Genomic DNA, 23,430 nt, shown 5'->3' with positions numbered 1-23,430 from the left:
GTTTTGCATTACAAGTTTTCTAAAATATTAAGTCTAAATTAGAATTTACACTAATAGACAAAGTCGTGAAATAAACACCTAATTGTGTACTAAACCCCTTGTTTTGCCTGTTGTGTATTATCCTAAGACCTGAGATGTGCCAAATTAAAGGAAGTTTTATTTTAAATGAGTAGAGAAAAAATGAAACACATGACCAGATCTTATCACATGACCACCATCATTACAAAACAGCAAATGTAGGAAAATGTTTTGGACGGATTTGTGGTGAATTACCTTTCTAACACAATTATTATTTTATTTTTTTCATAACCATGAAAACAAATGGCTGGAAATGAATAAACAATTCCCGTTATTTGCCATTACTAAAGTTAATTCGCAAAAAATGAGTTTGAAAGTGGGAATTTTAATGAAAATTGTTAAATCAACTAATAAAAACTATATTATAATATTATTATAAAACAATTTATAATAAATGAATTAAAAGGCGAACCAGAAAGAAAGACTTTGGACACTTTCCACTCATTATGTAGAAAACAAAACTCTAATGACACAGCATGGTCGGAAGTTTACCTAGTATGTCTAATTGCCAGCTGGGTCTTTTGATGAAATAAACCCTTATTTTTATCAGAAGCAATAATTTATCTCTGAAATCTTCTGTAATATTTAGTGATGAATATGCATATAATCAATTAATAACTGCTTATGATAAGTGTAAAAGTACGTCAAGCAACAGCTGAATAGCCTATGCCAGTATCAAAGAGGTGAAATTAATTGAGTTGATAGATGCTTGTTTACAATAGTTGCCTCTCTGGGAAGTGATGAAGTGAAGGAAACAGGAATTTTTCCAATACAGAAGAAACTTAAAACATTTTTGCAGAAAAATGGTGTCATACCTGACTTATCTATCAAAGCAATCCAACAAATGTGTTTGATTAATGCACAAAGTTTTTTTAAATGTATAATTAGCAATTATAAAAAATAAAACGGAAGAACAGTCAGTGTTGTAGCTACAGTCTGGCCCTGCTGTTGTCATGCTTTGATACCCACACCAATTATGGTTAAGATAATAGGTGAATTCGACCATTGTTTAAACTGATGATGAAACATTGTTATTGTCAAGATAATTGCAGTAATCTGGGAATGTGATGACTTCACATCCTAGAAATTAAAGTTGAAATGAATCAGAATTATACTTACAACACAGTATATTTATTCTGATCTCTGTGCTTGTATGTAAGGTTTCTACATAAGGCTAATATTCTTGTGTAAACTTATCCATGCACCAGTTTATCTGTATAATGCTTCGATTACTTTGACAAAAACTGCCCTAGACACACAGGCACAATTCTGTATTCCATCAATCCGTTAAGAAGGTGTCATTTTCAAAACATGGACTGTAGTTCTATTTGATAGTGCACTATTGTGTACTTTTTAAAAGTGGGGAAAAAAGTGATGATTTGATACATGAAAGATTGACAAAAACCACATCTATAGTACAGCCATGATGCTCTCTCTCTTTCTGTCTGGGTGGGTGCACAGGAGAGAGGGCGAACCTCAGGGAGGTCAGAGGTCAAGTGGTTTGACCCCGAGGTCAATTGAGTGGCGCTGCCCTCCCTCCTACAACCTTTTACACACACTCACATGAACACACAGACTTAATAGGAAATGAAGAGCTGAAAATGAGTTAAAAATGTGTCTGTGTGTCTGTGTGTGAGTGTGATCTGGTGACACCCTTTATTCACTATCTTACCCTCGTAACAACATTAACAACCACAATATTTGGTAGCACTTTATTTAAACCCTATCCCCGTTCATAAGCCGTATATAAACGTTTAATAGATTGCTTTAAAACACTATAATGTGGTAAGAGGTGGATGTAGGTGGGTCAATTTTAAGTGTTTGTTTAAATGTATTTGTCAACAGCAATATTAAAATACCATAAATGGTAAACAAATAATGAATTGACAAACTAATGTAACACAGTATTCATATAACATTTATATATTTGTTATATTTTAAGCAGTATTTATTGGGTTAATTAATTATTGTTTATGAATTAAGACATTTTTGATAATTACATGTTTTAATTAAATACTTAACAATGAAGGCCATGACATGTGTTTGAAAGCTCCAAGGAAATCTAGTGAGGGCACCATGAGTCACGATTTTTTTGTCAAAGTATTATTTCCAAGATCAGGAAAATTAACCTTCAAGCTCAACCTGCCTATAAACAGTTAATAAATGCTCTGTAACACTATAATCATATATGATAAAACTCAATGACAGCTATGTGAAATCACTCATTAAACAACGAATCCACAGAATTTAAACAAGAAGCTCAGTTTACCTTTCATAAGGAGTGAACAGTATCATGTGAGCCCTGTCAGGTTTGATGTCGTCAGAGTTACCTTAGCTTGGGTTTGAGACGAAACGAACTGTGCGTGGAGTCCCAAACGATATGTGAGGGGTATATTATTGAAAGATGAGTTGCTTTATGGGAGGTGTAGGATCCAGTGTTTTTGGAGATTGACCCATATTTTTCACCATGGTTCCGCTCGACTCGACTCAACTCACTTTTGGTACCAGGTCTGTTTCTCTATTTTGTTTTCCACTGCAGATAGTTCACCCGAAACGTGAGCAGGATTCCCAGCTGATTGCCTTAGCGACGACCTGTGAAACTGCCGACATCATCTTCAAAGGCACACCTGCTGGATTGAAAGCACTTCGTCAATTGTATGGAAGAGTGAGTGTATGGTATAGTTTGTGTAGTGTACGGCGTAGGTATGGTAGTGTTACAACTATATATCAATATATATATATGTCAAATTGCATTAACCTTCACTACGAAGCATCTAATTAAATTCCTCCTCTAATTGACAAACTATTTGTTATATAAAAAAACAATAAATTAATATCCAATTTCACTGCAACAGTAATTTGTTTTTATTTTGTAACACAGGTGCATGCAATGAACAATTAAACTTAAAAAAAGGAAAACACAAACATTATTGTGATGAAGTGTCATTAAACATTCTCAACATTTTGTTTATATCCTGCTTAATAATATATTATTGATAGTAGCTGTAGTACAGGTCTCTTTATACCATCTGAAAGAGACCTTAGAAGAAATCATAGCAGTGTGTTGTAAAGAGATAAGTCCTTTTAAAAGGTGTTTGTTTATTGAATGGATTCAATGGTAAAAACAGTCAAATGTATTTATTATTGTAATTCAATATAAGAAGAGACTTACTATCAAAGATACTATAAGCAGGCCTGAATTGAATTAACTAACTGCTCACATGCTTTACATTACACTCCTGCTCACGCTCAGGCTCATGCTCACACTCACACACTCACACACGTAAGTACACAATGGAAATGCTGGCATCTGTGAGTGTATACACACATGCATACAGTACTTGCACGCAATCATGCACACATTGTTCTTTTCACAAGGGGACACACACACACACACACACACACACACACACACACACACACACACACAGATATGAGTGGTCTTGGACACAGCACAGGCCACCAGTGCTGTGCCCCCAATCCATAAATCATAATGTTTCAGCAAAAGCAGAATTTCATTTCCCTGCCGGCGTCTTATCAGGCTGAGGAGGGATATACAGCCCATCACCATGCTCGTTTTTTATCTCTGTGAATAGGCTGTGGCAGGGATTGGGCTATAACCTGGCGAGAGCAGTCATGGGACTGGATTCGACTATTAACTGGAATAGCATATCAGGGCTAAGTCTATTACCTAAAGCACCAGTTTCCTGCTCCTATTCAGATATTCACTATCTTGATGCAGCCATGGCCACACAGGGAAATCCCTTTAATTTGTTCCATTACTATATACAGTGTTCGCTCTCTCTGTATTGATTTGCACAGTTGAGTGAATTGTCCCTGCAAAGCAACACTGGCCCTGACCTGAAGTTTCGCCTTGTTAAAACGCTACAGCATGGGCTTGTCAGGCTTCACCACACTGGCTCATTATTACATGCTAGTACCTGCTGCAAACAGCCACATTACCAATGTAAGGAGGTTTCCTGGTTTACCCTGCAGTTTAGAAACACTAGTGGCTGGGGGGGGTACATCAGTCCTTGCCAGACCTTTTTTTTCATGCAGAGTTGTGATGTTTTAAGCTGAATGGAAATAAACTTTTAAGGGTGAAAACAACTTTTCCGTGATTTAGAAAGGCTAGGAAATCATAAGCATGACAGATGACATATATCACAGAGCCGGATCGAGGCTTATATTACATTTTCTTTGCTTCCACTTTGTGTAATTTTCTTTTCTCACTTCCATTTCAGAAGTGATTACATACTTTTTTTTTTAAGCTTATTATGTTTTTATCATAAGCATTGCATGTTAAACCGTATTGGTATTAAAAAAATATTGCAAATCAAGAACCAACAATTTGGTGATAGCTAGAAAACTAGCCAGCTGGCAAACTAGTAGCCAGCTAACAGTTAGCTACTAACTAGCAGACAGACATACAGGTTGGTTTAACTCGCTCTAAAGATGAACTAATATTTATGAATATCATCTCTGCAGAACTTTGAACTGATATGCTTGGGTACTTTTGTAATTCCTCATAGTGGCGCCATAGACACCAAGAGACACTACAAAGTAATTCAAAATGTCCTTGTGGGATTTCAGGCCATAACTACTGAATAAAAGCATCCATGTTTTCTTCCATGTGAGTTATATTTTACATAAATTGCTAACAAAGAATGCATGTACCTTGTGTTTAAAAGTGCACAGGGAAATTAAAACTCATCTGAAACCAAACCTGAATGCTTTTATTGCAAGATTAGACTCCTGTGGCCGAAAGGAATATACCCTGATAAAAAAAACATATAAAAGTCTCCTCTTTTTCTTACCTAATTTCACAGAGAAGGAAAAAAAAAGTTATGAAAATGGTCCTGGCAAAACTTTTTTTAACACATGGCAAAACATTTTTAAAACACCTGTTTCACAGATGAAAAAAAAAGGAACTTGGAAAGATTATCCTGGCAGAACCTTTTTAACCTGAAAGAATCCTATAAAAATAAATAAATCAAACGACACAACCCTTCTTCCACCTGTTTTCACGGGAGATGAAATTAAACTAAGGAAACAGGAGATAAAACAATATAGATTGGCAGGACCCTGGCCATAATCTAGCAAAAACGTTCTCACACCCAACTAAAATATTGCTTCCATGATCACAAGAAACATCTTGGTTAGGTTTGGGCAATATATCAACTTGATTATGTTAAGGCAATAAAATAACTTGGTGAGGTTTAAGTAATACACCATCTTGCTGAGAACTTAAGCAATAAAACATCTTGCTTAAGTTCATGGTTTGGGTTATACTAATTACGTTTTTTATGTAGTTACGTTGCATATGCAACATGAGTGAAACATGTTACTTGTTACAGTTGATGGAATCACGCCTAATTTTATTTATTTTTTGGGACATTTCAATTCGCTTTACAACTGAATTTAAACACATCTAGGATGATGCAGCCAGAAGGAGGCACTAAAAGCAGTCTTTTTGCCCTTCCATCTAGCGTTGACATTCAAAACAGCCAGAAACACATCTGCTTTCAGACAAACTCAGGCCCCTAAGCCATGGTGGTTGCCTCTTTCTCTGCCTAGCTGAGCTCCATCAGGCCTGATGGATCCAAGATGACAGTAAGCAGAAACCCAAAACCCAAAACCCAAACAATCCAAATATCCTTGTTTTGTGCTACTTTTCATGGGTAATGGCACATATTGTATTTCATTAAAGAGTAATACAAAATAGTATTGGAAAAATTATTAATTGTTTAGCACTGAATAAATCATTGGGATTTTCCAAGGTACAGCATTGCATTTAAACTCTTAAAATCAGCTGCAGCTCAACAAAATCAATAAAGAAGCACCCCGTAAATAATTGCTATTGTCATCATATTTTACATTATTCTCGCCAAATGTGTGTTTAGCAGGTAAAATCTCTAAAAATCAATTCTTTAAAAGGTTTTGAGATTTGCAAACAACAAGCAGTACACTATCTGATACGTTATTATACGCTAAAAATGAATTATGTTCACAACAATTTGTTAATCTTTCCCAGATTACACCACCTGCTGAGCTTGACATTAGTTAGACATCAGAGTGCTGAGATGGAAGTCGGCAGGCGGCTAATGAGACATTTCACAGAGCAAGACATACTTTTACCCTTTAATAATTCAATTCTTCTTTCACTATTTTAATGTCTATGTATCTTTAGCTTCCTCTTGGACACATGTAATAGGTACATCCTTAATCCTTTTTATTTCATCACATACTGTCTACCTTATACCATCCTCTGATGTGAAATCCATATCACGCTGTAGGAGATCCAGCAGTAAAAAAAATTACATTCCCTTTTGTTTTGTGGATTGAACACTAAAAAAGAAGGCAGATTTTATGTCAGAGAAGATCATGAACTGCTATTTCCTGAAGTAGTCAAAGGAAAAGAGGAGGCTTTAGGAGCTTAGATATTTTAGAGTGACATTTTGTAACCGGAGAGCATTTTACGACCATATTTTTTTAAAGAAAGACTTTAACTTTCTTGATGCTAACACAGATTGAGATGAGCAGATTTTTACCATTTTCATCTCTTAAAAAAACCTTCAATGTGAGTTTTATGGAAGCCTTGAGAGGCAGGCAAACAATTAAAAAACAACTCTGGGCACCAATTTTCAAAGTCTAATGTGTTCTCTCCTGTGTTAATGCCTTAAGAACAGGTTAAAAAAACGTTTAGCCAGGATCATTTTTCTAATTCATGTTTTTTAATTTTTTTATCTGGATGATTATTTGTTTTTTGACATTTTCTTTGCCTGAACTAGGGTGCTTCCACTTTGTGTCATTTTGTGTTCTCACTTCCATTTCAGAGTCGAAGCGTGATTACTTTTCTTAGCTTTGCATACTTTACCATGCCTCTTTTTTAAGCTTATTATGTTTTTATCACAAGCATTGCATGTTAAACCGTATTGGTATTAAAAAAATATTGTAAATCAAGAACAAACAATTTGGTGATAGCTAGAAAACTAGCCAGCTGGCAAACTAGTAGCCAGCTAACAGTTAGCTACTAACTAGCAGACAGACATACAGGTTGGTTTAACTCGCTCTAAAGATGAACTAATATTTATGAATATCATCTCTGCAGAACTTCGTATACCCTTCTGGCAGGTGAACTGCTATGCTTGGGTACTTTTGTAATTCCTCATAGTGGCGCCATAGACACCAAGAGACACTACAAAGTAACCAACCTTTTTAACCTGAAGACCCTTTTCCCACCTGTTTTCACAGAAGAAGAAAAAAAGGAGAAACAGGAGATAAAACTATATAGAACAGACTTGAAAATGGATCACCAGAATTACTTTCTTATTTTGTTCTTTTTGTTTTTGTGGAGGCTTTTTCTGTGGTTTCTTTATTTTTTTCTTACTTGCCTCTCATTGTTTTTAACAGACTTTCAAAAATATGAACCTGGCCTTTAATACATATTGACTGGCGTAGGAAATATTACATGTGAACATATGAACATGAAGTTTCATGGTACTCAAATGTCTTATTGGCCTGTGTTGAGCTAACCCGTGATCAGGTTCTGACCGACTGACTGGCTGCTCATCAGCCTAAGAGGAGGAGACATCTGTGGCTCTGGAAGCTGATTGGCTGTCAGATGCTCCTCTGGATGCAACCATGCGTTGGATTGGCTGCACGCCTCTCAGTCAAACTGACATGCTAATGTCATTGAAGTAGACAGTGATAATGTCATTCCAGGTAGATAATGTGTTTTGACTAGGCTGAGATAGTGGGATGATTGCAGCGATAATGAATCAGGACAATAAAACTGCAGTTAAAGGAGATGATCAACACTGACAACTCACCGATGAATAACTTTATTATTTTCTACTTTGATTTAACATTTTCCTCTAATTTGTCTCCTTTAATCTAACCTTTATTTAAGCAGGCAGGCATTTAAGAATATATTCTGATTCACAATGACAGCCGGCTGTTAAATTACAGCTGCAGAACTGACAGCTGTAATTATATTGTAATACTATGTAAAGGAGGTCTGTATGGAAGTAGCTCAGTGGTCCTGAAAGGGCTGTTTCATTCTGCTTTTTCAATTTTATATCTCTGTGAGCTGTACTCTGCAGAAGACCAGCATTTTCACACATTATAAAAAGATATGCATAGATATCAAAACAATTACTTAATTGGATTTGAGGAAAATTATATTTTTTATAAACAAGAGCCTAAAAGATTTACACAAGAAGTTTCAATGTTTTGGTACAAGAACTTTCAAGTACTGTTGCCATATGACAGCATAGTAATCCCTTTCAGACATGCATCCTCAAGCCTGAACCATGGTGTTTCATCAAAGAGTCAAATTCACCAGATGGGATTATTAAAAAAGTATGAGAACGGAAAATACACCTTTACTTTTCAGCTCACTGAAATCCGTAACTCTTCCGCCTCTCGTGCTCTTGTCTGTCAAGAGCATTTTGACTCTTTCCGTAGTGGTCCTGTCATGGCTGTAACCGAACATTTACATTATGGAAACTTATGTTTAAAAGCTTAAAAGTCACAGCTTTTACAGATAGATGAAGCCAGCAATGTTGGAGGTAACATGTGTGAAAAGAGCTTTATAAAGGGAGGGATAACCACCAGGTAATATTCAGCTTCCTGGACCAATCAGGGAGCTAATTACACAATGATCCTTCTACAGCAGTCATGAAAAACTATTTAGTACATATGCTAGGGCTGGGAGATATGTTGAACTTTGAATAACATTTGATTAATTCCAGTTTTAGAATTAATCTTGCAAAATGTCAATAGTGTAAATGTCCCCCTGGTGCCACTTTGTAACAGTAGCTCTTTAGTCACATTTTTCAGTGTGCAGGGTAGTCCGATACACTTCAACGGGTGGTAAATGTTACATTACGTAAGATACATAAATTAAGTATGTTACGCAACTGGTTTAGATAGAATTCTTGGTTTAAGTTTAAATGAAATAATAAATACTATACTTGTAAGTTAAGTACTTTACATTCACAACGTAAGTTAAAATTGTGTGCATTGGTTTGACGCAAAAGACCATCATTTAACTATTCTGCACACTAATGTTTATCAATGTCTTTTGTTTGAATTATTCTACTGTATCTTATGTCTCACTTTCTCTTAACAAAAACAAGTAGGTACTGTCACATAACTCCTGTCCTGGCATCATTACATTGGCTGCCCATTCAGGCTAGAGCCGATTTTAAAGTTCTTCTCTTAACTTATAAGGCATTAAATGTAATCTGACTGATTTACGATTTTTGTGAGCTCACAACCTACGTCTTCTCACCTAAGCAGATATAACAAAACTTACAGGTCTAGACTGTCGGGGGGCTACCTAGGATACACTGAGCTCCTCTCTCCTCTTCTCTCCCTCCATCTTTATCTATTCATGTCCTATTTATGCACATTACTGACTTTGCTTCTTCCCCGGAGTCCTTGTGCTTTCTCACCTCGCAGGTTTCAATGAATCTTGGGTTATTTCTGGACCGTGTTCGTGCCTCCTGAAGTGGCCCGGCTGACACCCACTGCTACTATCATTATTATTATTAGTCACATTGCTATAACTATTCCCTATATCATTATTATAATTCTACTATATGCATTGCTGCTGTTATTATAGGTAGTCTTTATTACTTTGCTTACTGCTCTTGAATCATTTATTGAATCATATGCATTGAATGTGTTGTAACTCTGTTATGTTGTTCATTCTGTACACATGACATCTATTGCATTCTGTCCATCCTGGGAGAAGGATCCCTCCTCCTTTGCTTTTTTCTCCCCTTTAAAGGATTTTTTTAGGGGAGTTTTTCCTGTGCTGACAGAGGATTTCGCATTTGTAGAGATGAACGAGATCATGTGGAGCTAGAAGAAGCCGTTCATATATATACTCTGCTTGAACCATCTGTGGGGAAGTCGCTCTGAACATTCAGCTGAATTATTAAGTGTTTGTTCAATAAATTACTTAAAGACATTTGAGAGTTTTCTCAGGATGATTATTTCTCACAGGGAAATTAATACATTTAATTTCCACCACAAAAATAAGTCAGTATCACAAAGAACAAGTGGGTCGGGACACAATAAGCGGTCTCCTGGGTGATTTTACTCAGTCTTCCACCCTGACCTTCTGCCTAAGTTGACTTTATCACTATTTATACGACATCACCTGACTTCCTCCTTTACTCCTGTCATAATTAATATGACCAGAGGCAGCTCTGCATGTCCAAAACTGTCGCTGGAGGAGAGCATAGTTTGACATTTAGGGCCACTTACCAAGCTGCCTTGTTTGACGAGGTGGAAGTGACAAAAAAAATGGATTTCATTAATTTTTGGGAGATTATGGTTTTTGGCTATATTGTGCAGCCCTAACAGATATGCAATAAGAAAATAACAAAAAATATTTTTTATAAATTATTTAAATTATTTAAGACCCTACAAAGCCTTTAACTCACAATTACTTTATTCAGAAATTATTCAGAATATCTTTTTATAAATTGTTTTGTCTATAAAATGTTACAAAATAGTGGAATATGTCTGTTCCGCAGCCCATGCATGGTTGTATAATGTATTTTTTTCAACATAAACAATCCAACAGTTTTAACTCCAAAAGTATTCATATTGAAAAATGAAAAGTGTCTAAAATGGTGATTATCAAAGTTGCTACCGATTCATTTTGTGTTGATCGACTGATGTTTTAAGCTCTATACCCTAAATTTAACACAATTCCATTCAGAAAAGGTATAGCCAACCAAATGGAGGATACTGTTCTACTTTTAATAAAACCTGCTGTATAAAGTTAACACAATGTCACACACACACACTACAGTCCTAAAAGAACATCATGACCTTAGAGCTGATATGGACAGTGTATGAGATTAAAGTAAAGCGATTATCACAGAGTTAAGGGCTGCTTCCATAATAGCTCCTGCTACTGTATTACTGTATCATGGAAAGCGCTCAGCTTCACTGCCGGTTCTGTGAGCGTGTTCTGCTCTGAACTCTCTTATATGCTGATTCAATTCAACAGCGACTGGCTTTTCCTCACCTCTGTAGCAGTTACAGGGCTCTGATGCGAGGGCGGGCGTTTGTGAAAGGGCCCAGAAAGGTTGTAATGATAGGCCACAGCAACCAGCCGCTCCTATTGAGATGCAGATCTGTGCTAATTAATTCTCATGTTTAAGAGAATTAAACATTATTCTGGAGAAAAAAGTGGCTGCTGGGAGGCGCTTTAATATGTAGCCCACATAAAAGAAGGAGTGTTTTCTCTGTGAAGGACATACATTTATTCACATTTCCCCAGCCAATTTCATTCCAAATCGAAATGAGGAGACGAGGTTAGGCAACGCAGAGAGGAGAGTTAGCTAATAGAAAACAATGACCGGTGTTTTATTCTCCAGAGGCTATTCTGCCGCTGTCAGCGCTCTCTCTCTGTGGCCGCACAATGCACAGAGACAAAGAGAGAGCAGCGGGGCCAAGTGCCTCTTCTAAAACACACAGCAGCTTATTAACCCCAACATGCACACACAGGCACACACACAGAGCGCAGTGGCGGGCTGCAAAGCGATATCAGGCAGTAATATATTGTGGTTATATTCAGGTTGTAATGATGTTATTAAAGCAACAAGCCCCAGCTGAATAGAGAGAAATCCCATTAAAATAATTATAGAGCGCCAGGATATCAATATGTGTGTGTGTGTGTGTGTGTGTGTGTGTGTGTGTGTGTGTGTGTGTGTGTGTGTGTGTGTGTGTGTGTGTGTTAATGTATGTGAGTGTGTGTGTGTGTGTGTGTGTGTGTGTGTGTGTGTGTGTGTTTTTTTGTGTTAAGAAAAGTAGAGAGAGACGTAGTAGCCTACCTGCGCTGAATTTGTTTGCATACAATATAAGTTTGTGTGTGTGTGTGTGTGTGTGTGTGTGTGTGTGTGTGTGTGTGTGTGTGTGTGTGTGTGTGTGTGTGTGTGTGTGTGCGTGTGTACTGATGTGTAGTAATTGACTCTGCTAATAGTGATCGCCAGCTAATTTTATTGCTGCTTTTCATCAGCCTCCGGCTTAATTAGAATGTATTGCTGCTACATTCGCTGCTACGAGACCTCTTAAGAAATAGTTATTCCTACATGTAAATAATGCAGCAACATCGTTACAAAAATAATGGTTTTACTAAGGACCACTTCAAACAGATCACAACATTTTTTTTGTAAAAAGAAATATTTTCATTTCATCAGATTATGTATGTTTCTTTCAAATCAGATCAAATATATTAGGGCAATACATTCAAACTTAGTCAAACATATCCTGTGTGTAAACGTATAGTAAGGAAAGGCAAGGGATATAGAAAAAGCAGATGAATTTGCTGTCCCATTACACTACATCAGTGATACTCAACCTTTGGCCCACGGGGCAGATTCAATAAATTGATTCACAATGGGTTTTCTTTTTGTACTTTGAATGTGAATAAGGTGCCAGTCAGAGCCAAAAAGCATAAAAATAGACAAATAGAGCTGGTTTAGCCAAAGAGTGAAAGGGGAAGAAGCCCTGAATGGAACTCTAGTTCCAAATCCTTGTGCCAAGTTCATTCAGTCAATAATTAAGTCAATAAATCAGTTAATTTCAGATTTTCAAAGAAAGATGAGTTATGGGTCTTTTAATGTTTGCTGCTCATTTAATCTGATAACATGTCTGTTTATTCATTGGCCCCTGGCCTCCTGTTAATTTGCAAAAGGCCCCGGGTAAAGCAAGTTGAGTATCCCTGCACTGCATTATTCTATATTTTTCCCAGTGTCCACTGTCCGTCTCTCAATACTTTCCGCCTATCCTACACTTTCTGTCTACAAATATATGGTTACATTTTTTTTAAACAGCTGGTCACTGTAGCTTTAATCAAACAGATCATGAGAAAATGTTGCATTTGTTGGGGACTACATTCAGTGGCGGATTAATCCACTTTTGGTGCTTTAGTGATTGTTTGTGGAAGCAGGAGGATGTATTTGGGGTTGAGGCATGGTAATGAAGGAACAGTGTCTCAATGATGTGTGTTTAATAGTTGTCATCAGGCAAATTTGTGATTTGTGAAACCAGCTATACAAACAAAATTGAATTGGAGTGCCTACCAACACACAAACTGTGAGATAAGACGTCCCAGTCAATTTTTTTGTGGACTGTCCAGATCAGAAAACTTGAATCAACAAGTCAGTCAGTTTTCCCTTTCCTAAGTCACATGCAGGCTCATTAATATATACTGTCCCCCATCTACACATTCCCACACTACTTTTGCAAAGGTGCACCATATTTTTCTTGCAAGCCAATCCCATCATACTGGACTTTTTCGGGAGGGGGGCTTTAAGAGACAGGCGCTATACAGAGTGTTTCAGACAGAGGGTGAATACAGGTATTTTCAGACAGCCAGTATGAGAAAAATAATATCTTTTTTGAACATTAAAGCTTGCTAACATGTTATAGTAGAAACCCAAAGTACAAGAATGAACCTGAAAAAAGAATGATATGTGCCGTTTAAATGGTATGTAAAGTCAAGTGACCCAGTAAGCTTTGACTGTGTGACAGAGAGCCAGCATGAACAATACCAGCACCCTGAAACTGAAGTGGCTAAATTGAATTGGAAATGTGTGACAAAGACCTATGCAAGACTACTTTAGGCCCTGATATTGCGGTAGTTTTGGAGGCCCTTTCTATCCCATCACAGTGGGCGACTGTGGCTCAGTGGTCGTCCTTCAATCAGAGGATCAGCGATTCGATCCCCGTCGCCGCTAGTCCATGTCGATGTGTCCTTGGTCAGACACCTAACTCCAAATTGCTCCCACAAGCTGTACCTGTAGTGTATGACTGGGTATGAATGTTAGTTTGAGTCCTGATGGGCAGGTGTCACCTTGCATGGTAGCTCCTGTCATCAGTGTATGAATGGGTGTGAATCAGTGAATGATGTCATGTACTGTTAAAGCACTTTGAGTGGTTGGAAGACTAGAAAATACATACAAGTCCAGTCCATTTACCATTTACCATTTTACCAAGGCTAAATTAATTCATAACCCCGCGACAGCAATAAATAGTAAAAAGAGTGCCCTTCTTATCAGTTAACACAATGTGAAACTCTTCAATACAAGATAATACGTCAACAACAAGTCAAGACAAAGCTAGATGATCACCCAAGAAGGCCTGTGTGCACAGCGGCAACACTTACAAGACTGGTCTTTTCAATTTAAAAAATGCAAACGTTACAAACAAAAGGTTGTATAACTGATATAAAAACCTACCTGCTGCTGCAGGTAAGACAATAACTGTTTTTATATCAGTTATTCAACCTTTTGCTTGTAACGTGCGTTCTCCTTGTATGTTTAAATCAGTAGGCCAAAATCATATATATATATACGTATGTATATCGAATATAGTATGTCTCTTTCAATGTTCCAAATAGAATGAGTTAGAATAATATCCAAATAGAATAATGTTTATTATGTAGTGCTGTCCGTGTTGCTGATCATGCAACTGTCACCATGTCGCAGTTTTAGTGACTCTGTTTTGCAATAATAACTGACTTGGCTCTTGGACTTCTTGTGAATGAATGGTAAGGTTTAATAGTGGGGTCCATCTGCACGACTTTAGCATAGTTTGCCATTCTTATAAATAATAGGCTGCACTATCGGGTCACAATTAGGTCATATCAACTGAACCACATTGTTTTATTCATTAGATTATACAGTAAATAAGAATATAATGTTGTTCTAGTCTTAGATATAAATCTACATAATTTGAAACTATTCAATATGAATCCGTCGTTGCATTATAAAGTAAAAAAATAAAAAGCGTTCAATCCACACTGCTCTGTCCTTCTCTCTAGCCCTGCTCGGATTGAACTCACTGTATATCATCTTTTCACTGATCCCTTTGCTGCTAAATGAAAGTTCAGCTGTAATGTTTGCACAATATATTTTGTGTTTCATCTTTGAGTAAAAACAAAAATGCGTGCAGTGAAAGGCGCATTCATTGATTTATTTATTTTATCATTTTATTTTGAGAGATTTGCATGAACTTAGTGTTGGCGATTTATTAACACATTTTATTATTTCTTTATTTTCTGTAAAGAGTGTTAAATGGCAACTACACATCAAATAATGGTAAAAATGAAATTCAATTACTGCAGAATAATTTAATTTAATTCATTAATTACATGCTTAATTACATGTAATTAATGAAGTGCAACCTCTTGAATATAGCACTGCCTACTCTGTCTGACAGGCTGCTACAACTGAGCGTTTTTAAGCTGTGTAATTATTTATATTTCCTTTTTTTTTTTTATTCATATTTAAGAATTTCAAGTTCGTTATTTCCACCTGTTGAATGAAGTCCAGTATTCACTCTCTTAAAGCTTGTTTTATTTGGTCTCCAACAGCTCCTGAGATAAATATATCTTTAGCTGTTAAATGCACCTCTATGTTAATCAGCTGGTCTCCTGCCGTGTCTGTCCAGCCCCTGGTTTTGTTTAGTTGTGTTAGGTCAGCTCTTTTGTAATGAAAAGGTTTCTGGGATGTTTTCTTTTCTTCGCTTTAGCAGAGCACTCGGAGACTTTGTAATTTAAAGGAAATTTGAGAAAATGGTTTCATTCCATTTACCCTGCCTGTTGGTTAACAGAGTGTGTGTGTGTGTGTGTGTGTGTGTGTGTGTGTGTGTGTGTGTGTGTGTGTGTGTGTGTGTGTGTGTGTGTGTGTGTGTGTGTGTGTGTGTGTGTGTGTGTGTGTGTGTGTGCATTGATAGACATCAGGAAGCTAGATAGATGAAGGCTGGAGGCATTAAGGGAGGAGAGGTGAGAGGAACATTAATCTGAAGAAAATTAAAATCTGGAGCGCTGCGTTTAGGATGGAGAGCGACCGCCACTTTTGATAAAAAGTGGTTAGGGAGACCACAGATTTAGATAGATAGGCAGGAGACACAGAGGAGAGGAGGGGGAGACTGAGGAGACTAGAGGAGAGGAGAGGAGAGAGGAGAGGAGAGGAGACTAGAGGAGAGGAGAGGAGAGAGAGGAGACTAGAGGAGAGGAGAGGAGAGGTTTTGGTTTTTAAAGTCCCTTTATTGTTTCATTGCAGGGAAACACTATATCACTGCATTGGACAAAATAAAATAAATTAAACAACTCATAAAGTACAGGAAATAGAAAAAGGTTAAACTGATCACAAATTAACAATCAGCTCTCCCTCATCCCCCACGGAGCATAAACCCCCCCCAACAGCCCAAACGCGGCAGTAGGCTGTCACATTGTCCATCATGTGGTAGTACGTATGTTCCACCCTGAGTCGGGCCTTCAGCAGCCCCTTCAGAACCGGAACCAGCTCCACACTGCCAACACTCTGAGCCCGGTTCCTCCGTGTCAGCCAAATGGCCAACTTAGAGGCACCAGATAAAAAGTTCATCAAAGGTATGTGTATATTTTCTCTTCGCAGAATACTGCGGATCAAAGATGAACAAACTAACAGAAAACACCTCCCCGAGACCCTGGAACCACCTTTTTAAAAGTTCAAACATAGCTGACAATCGAGGACACTGAACAAATAAATGGACAAGATTTTCGCTCTGAGAGCAGAACAAACACCCCTCCCCAAGCTCAGGATCAAGGTGCGCTCTGTATCTGTTCGTAGCTATCGCTCCGTGTACAACCCTCCACTGGAGGTCTGCTGTCCGCTTTTCAACGGGCAGTTTGTACAGAGACCGCCGGCTGCCATTCGGGGAAACATCTGGACCAAAGAACTCAGTCCCACATCCTTCATCCCTGCTAAAGAGTGCAAGTTCTGAACCTTGTGGTAGACGTTTTTTTTTCCCACATCCTGAAACTTTCTCCTTCCTGCCACTCCCCACAGAGGGGGTGATTGTCAGAGAGGGGAAACAGTACTCAAAGCCGTCATACCACTGGTCACACAGAGTCCGGTTCATGACAAACGCTCTCTGGGATACCGACAGGGTGGCACAGACTTCCTCGACCGCTCTGTTGTTCAGCCTGACTGAAGTGATGTTGCTGCCTCCTCTCAGGTCGTCCACCGATGTCGCTGTCATCTTTAACGGATGGCCCAGTTTGGTGCAGCCAGCCTCTCTGAGACCGGCTCGCAGGCTGGCAGATTGCAGTGTTTTGGCCTTTAGAGAGGTGTTAAAGAACAAAGGCTCCTCAAATAACCACATTCCACAAACCTCAATGGTGGCACTTGTGGTCTTGAGTATCTGCCATGCCTGCAGTATGGAGCTGTAAAAAGGTGTAAATCCAGTGAGGTCCAGGTTCTCTGGTTGCAGGAGGAACAGCTGTTTGTCGTAGCCCAACCCCCCGGCTCTCCTCAGCAGCAGTCGAGCTGTGTCGAGCCAGCTTGGGCCACAGTTGTATAGGAGTCTTTGAGCTGTCCGGAGTCTGAAAGAAGCAATTTTTGACTGGATGTCAATCAGCCCTTGGCCGCCTTCATCAACCGGCAGGTACAGAGCTGCTGCCCAGACCCAGTGTCGGCCAGACCAGAAAAAGTCCACGATGGCTCTTTGTATGTCTTCCATCAAGCCTCTTGGTGGCGTCAGAGCGATAAGTCTGTGCCAAAGACTCGAAGCGACTAAGTTATTGGCAACCAGAACCCTTCCCCTATACGACAACTGGGGTAGCAACCATTTCCATTTAGACAACAGAGCGCACACTTTCTCTCTTGGAAGCCCTCAGTGCCTAAAAACACTCCCAGCACTTTCAATCCCTCTTTTCCCCACTCAAGTCCTCCAGGCAGACTGGGCACTGCCTGTTCCCTCCACCGTCCCACCAACAAAGCCTCACTCTTAGCCCAGTACACCCGTGCCGATGAGGCCTTTTCGTACAAGGACAAGGTGTCCTGTATACAATGAATGTCCTCCTGACCGGAGACAAAAACACATACATCATCTGCATAAGCAGATACAGTAGGAGGACGATCATGACTGGAGGACCCCGGCAGTGAGAGACCACTGAGCCGACCTCTCAACCTGCATAGCAAGGGCTCAATAGCTAAGCTATAGAGTTGACCTGAAATAGTACAATATTGTCTTACCCCTCGCTGTACAGGGATTGGCCGACTCAGCCCTGCCCCTGTCTTCACCAAACACTGAGCACCACTGTACAATAAGGCAACCCAAGCCATAAAACTATCACCAAAACCAAAAGCCCTAAGTATAGAAAACAAATAAGAGTGATCCACCCTATCAAAAGCTTTCTCTTGATCCAGAGACACAATCCCAAAAATTACACTATCATTCACACACAAGTCCAAAGTGTCTCTCATGAGGAAAATGTTATCCATAACTGTCCTGTCAGGTACACAATAAGTCTGGTCTGGATTTACAACCAAGTCCAGGATGTCCTTCAGTCTATTTGATAAGGCTCTGGAAAGCACCTTATAGTCTGTACAGAGGAGGGCTACTGGCCTCCAGTTCTTAAGTAAAGCCAAGTCTCCTTTCTTTGGCAACAGGGAAATAACTGCTCGCTGACAGGAGACAGGAAGAGAGCCTGCTCTGAAACACTCTGTTAAAACACAATACAAATCAGGTCCAAGGGTACTCCAGAAACGTTTGAAAAAGTCAGCGGATAGGCCATCAATCCCTGGTGCCCTTCCCGATGCCATCTGGTTGACAGCAACTGTTAGATCCTCCAGAGTCAGCTCACAATCCAGAGCAGCTCTCTCCTCTGGGCTGAGCTGAGGAAGCCCCTCCAATAGCTCCTGCCGACACTCCATGTTGCACTGCTCCGCCCCAAAGAGGTCAACGTAGAACTCCATGGCATGGTTCCTCATCTCGCCTGTACTGGTGGTCACCCTGCCTTCAGGAAGCCTTAGGCAGGTCATCTGCTTCCTCTGTGCCACCGACCTCTCCAGGTTGAAGAAGAACGAGCTTGGGGCATCCATGTCCCTCGGCTGGAGGAAGCGAGCCCTGACAAGTGCTCCCTTCACCCTCTCCTGCAGGAAGGAGCTCAGCTCCAACCTCTTCTCCTGCAGCAGTTGACCAGCAGCAGGATCTGAGTCCCTGCGTAGCCCCTCCTCTATGTCCCTGATGTTGGCCTTCAGCTCTTGAACTGCTGCCTTAATCTTGGCAGTGGAGTGGGAGGTGTACTGTTGGCAAAAAACACGAACTTGTGCTTTTCCAACCTCCCACCACAGCTTCAGAGAACTAAAATCAGTTTTCCTGATTTTCCACTGCTGCCGAAAGTTCTCAAAGCTCCGGCAGAAAACACTGTTTTGCAGCAGAGCCAGTAGGATTTGACCATTTCACCTGGTGTCAAATCAAATCAACAGCGATAAGGCGGTGGTCAGTGAAGCCAACTGGAATTATACTGCTGTGGATTAATCTGGAGCTGAGACTGTGTGAAATGTAGATCCTGTCTAGTCCGGCTGCATTAACCCTGTTGTTGCTGACCCTCACCCATGTGTACTGTCTGGATTGTGGGTGTTTTATTCTCCATGCGTCTAACAGGTCCAGGTGTGTGATGACCCTGTTGAGGCTCTGTGATGATTGCGGATGGGGTTCCTCACTGGTCCTGTCTAAGGTCAAATCTGAAATGCAGTTAAAATCACCACCAAGAACTAGTTGATCTTGCTGGTAGTTCCTGAGCTCATTGTCTAGCGTGGTGAAAAAAGCCACTCTGCCTGTTCCCTGGTTTGGGGCATATATATTTACAAAGCAGAAGATAGAGCTCTCTATTTCTGCCCTGACGATAAGCAGCCGTCCCTTCACCACCTCAGCAGAGGACAAGATGGTTGCATTAGCAGTTGATCTGAACAGCACAGCTACCCCTGCACTAATGTTAGTGCCATGGCTGAGGACACATGACCCATTCCACCATAAGCCCCAATCTACCTCATCTGATGGAAGAGCGTGTGTCTAACAACACATCAACCTTTTTTTGGGAAGAGACTTCAGATATTAGAGCCCTTTTGTTCCTATCTCTCCCACCGTTTATGTTTAAAGACCCGATTTTAAGGCTTTGCATGAAGAAGTCAGAGAGGAGAAACAGACAAAATGTAACAAGCAGAGAACAGTACAGAGAAGAAAACAGCATGAGATACATGATCATTTACTTTTTAGTCATTCTAACAGTTTTCCCTTTTTGTGTTTTTCTAAGACTTGTAATATGTTTTTTGAGGCGGAAACGTTTCCTCTCATCCAAGAGATGGAAACCTACCAGTCTTTTAAGTACATAAACAGACCTTATGAACTTGGTTGTGTCACTTTTGAGTCAGACTTTTTGAATGTTTCATCAAGAAATTAGTTAATGTCTTCTAGGGAGTATAGATCTGTGTTTCTATTGGGAGTTCCGCTGACAGATACTGTGTCTGACTCAGAGTCATAATCCATATCTTCTCCACATGACACCTGGCTATTAGACACACCCTGTTTCTCATTGGTGCTCACAGTGAGACTTGTGGAAGCTGCTTCTTCCAAGTGTTCTGCTGGCTGGGGTTGTGCTTCAGTGTCTACAGACTGAGATTCGCTGTTCTCTGCAGCAAAAGAAGCCTGTTGCTCCTCAGCTTGGCTCTGCTCCTCCTCCTCCTCATCCTTGTCCCAACCTCAAACTGTGAGCCAGTTACACCAGCCACCTCGCCTGCATCCCCGCCAGCCGTAGGTTCGCACACAGGTCCGCTAGCCGCTGGACCGGCAAGTCGCTCTGCGGCCCCGTCAGCAGAGCTGGCCTGCTTTTTTATGCGGGCATGCAAACCGTTTGTGTCCAACATCTCCACACTGGAAACATCTGAGCTGTCCTGAGCTGCATACACCTCCCGGAAAAACCCTCGTACACAACCACCGATCACTCGAACACAAAACAGTTAAAGAGACTTACCTGATCATGCACATTAGACAGGTGATGAAAACCAGTAGAAAACCTGAAGAACAGGGACATAAACCAGTTCAAAACTCTGCGCCACTCGCACATCCACCACCACCACCACTCACGCTCACACTCACCGGAAACGGAAAGAGAGGAGAGGAGAGGAGAGGAGAGAAGAGGAGGCTGTCCAACAAAATGTCTCAGACCTGAGCGGGATACTTATATGGCCTCACTGTTTTGTGTGTGTGCTTGTGTGTGTGTGTGTGTGTGTGTGTGTGTGTGTGTGTGTGTGTGTGTGTGTGTGTGTGTGTGTGTGTGTGTGTGTGTGTGCCTGTTATGCAGCACATGTAGATAGCAGTGGCTCTGTGGTCTTGAGCATCAATAACATCAGGTTATCTGGAGTATGGTCTGGTAACACACGCACACACACACAGTGAGTGATAGCAGTGCCACAGAGGTGGCTGTCTGAGGTTAGCAAAGCTGTGCTCAACAGAATGTTGTAGATTTAAGACTGTGGCCAGTAGACAAGATGTGGAGCAGATTTAGCTTCAGCCTGCAGCATCCGCTGCCCACTGACTCACTACACAACCTTGTACATGGAAAACACCCTTCACCTGTTTCTTGTATGTCATTTTTAAAGTTTCATTTATTGTCTAATTTTATCATTTTAGACACACATTATTCACATGGCCAGTACCAGATGGTGGCTAATTTTACCTAACTTTTGCAATCTTTAAACAGATATCGATGTCAAACTGATGTTATTGATCTACTTGTGCCACTGTGATTACATTTAACCATGTATCATTAACCCATAATCTTCACTTAGAAACCTGGAATTTCCCTGTAAATAAAAGGAAATTAATATATTTCAAAGAAATGAATGTCAACTTACTTCTTTTCAGTGTGGTAACAGCTATTTGTGATGAGATCTCCACCTTTTACTATGCCGAATGTTCAGCACATATCACAGACTATAAGTTCTGCATAAATAAAAAATGGGAAATTGGTGCAAAATCAACCTGTTTCAAGAAATAACACCCAATCTAAAGAATCAAGCTCTTATCTGTACACCAGCTAAAGATGATCAGCCTGTCTAGTATTACGAGAGAGAATTTGAGTGTTAAGTGAACATGTGCATTTGTTCCATTGTTTCTCTAAGAGACTCCAGTTTGCACGATTCAATTATTTTCTTCCTTTGTAATATCGAATATTTTCTGAATGCGATAATATTGTGTCGATAAAAGGTTTGTTTTCTTGTATTTAATTCCGGTAAGTGTGTGTGTATTTGTGGTAATGTTAAAAGTTACACGGTTAGAACGTTGAAAAAACACACAAAAAACTAAAACTATTAAATGTGGAACTTGGAGGATGTCATAGCCTGAAGAAAGAAGCTGATCGGAAGTCTGGTGCTTCAGCAGCTTAAACTTCTGTATCTCTTGCCAGGGTGACCAGGCTGTGGCTGGGGTCAGTATTGTCTTTATCATCCTTTATCATCCTTTATCATCCTTTGGGTCTTTGCTGGCACCCCTTTTCAACAAGATTATTGATGCTCGGTAGTATTTCATCTTTTTCATAGGAGCATAAAAATTCCGGTATTGTGTAGCCTTTGTGTTGACAGCGTGCTGGAACGGCGTGTTGAGTGCTGAATGGCCTCCAGCAGGAGACCTGAGCATCCACTCTTCAACTAGCAGACACCTATTTAACAGCACAGTCAATGTTCTGACCACTTTATTTAGTAAGAAAAGCCCCCATATTGGATTGTGGGATCAGTAAGGTACTCTTAATGTGTGTTTATCAGGTGAACTGACAACGCTAGACCACACACACACAGACGGACACACACATATGCACATTGTCAGGCAGTCAGTGGCCAGTCAATCACTGAGAACAAAGCTTTGAAGCCTGGAGTCAAGCCTGGTAGACCATGTGAAAGAGTGATTGTGTGTTAGTGTGTGTGTGTTTGTGTGTTAGTGTGAGTGTGTGTGTGTGTGTGTGTGTGTGTGTGTGTGTGTGTGTGTGTGCGTGTGTCTGCACTTGAGTGTTTCAGAATGATGGCTGCTGATCAGTGGGCTTGCTCTGAGCCACCACTGGGTTAAAGGTGATCTATAGTATGTGTTGGCGTTGTTTTCCTGTCACTTCCGCCAGTTCTGTTGCGTAAGTAAACCTAAAATTGAAGTGAACCTTTGTTGGAAGTTTCATTTTTTAATTTTTTTTCTCTTCCCAAAATAAATTATTTTGAAAATATCAAAGAAATATTCGTAAAAACCCACAATTTTTTTTTGTTGCTAAAAACGGTATGCACAAGAAACGTTCAGTTTCCGCTTGAAATATGCAGACAGTCTCTTTTCAAAATAAACTATCCAAAAGTTTCTAGGTTTACAATACGAAACAAAACTACATGGTTAGATTAAAGCAACAAAACAACTTGGTTAGGCTGAGGAAAAAAATCATGGTTTGGGTTAAAAATAATAATTTCTCACATAAAATAACAACGTTTTGTCACATTCAGTAACTGGCAGTGAAAGTCC

Source organism: Anoplopoma fimbria, chromosome 4 (assembly GCF_027596085.1).
Source record: "Anoplopoma fimbria isolate UVic2021 breed Golden Eagle Sablefish chromosome 4, Afim_UVic_2022, whole genome shotgun sequence".
Classification (NCBI taxonomy): Eukaryota; Metazoa; Chordata; class Actinopteri; order Perciformes; family Anoplopomatidae; genus Anoplopoma; species Anoplopoma fimbria.
This window is presented reverse-complemented; position numbering follows the sequence as displayed.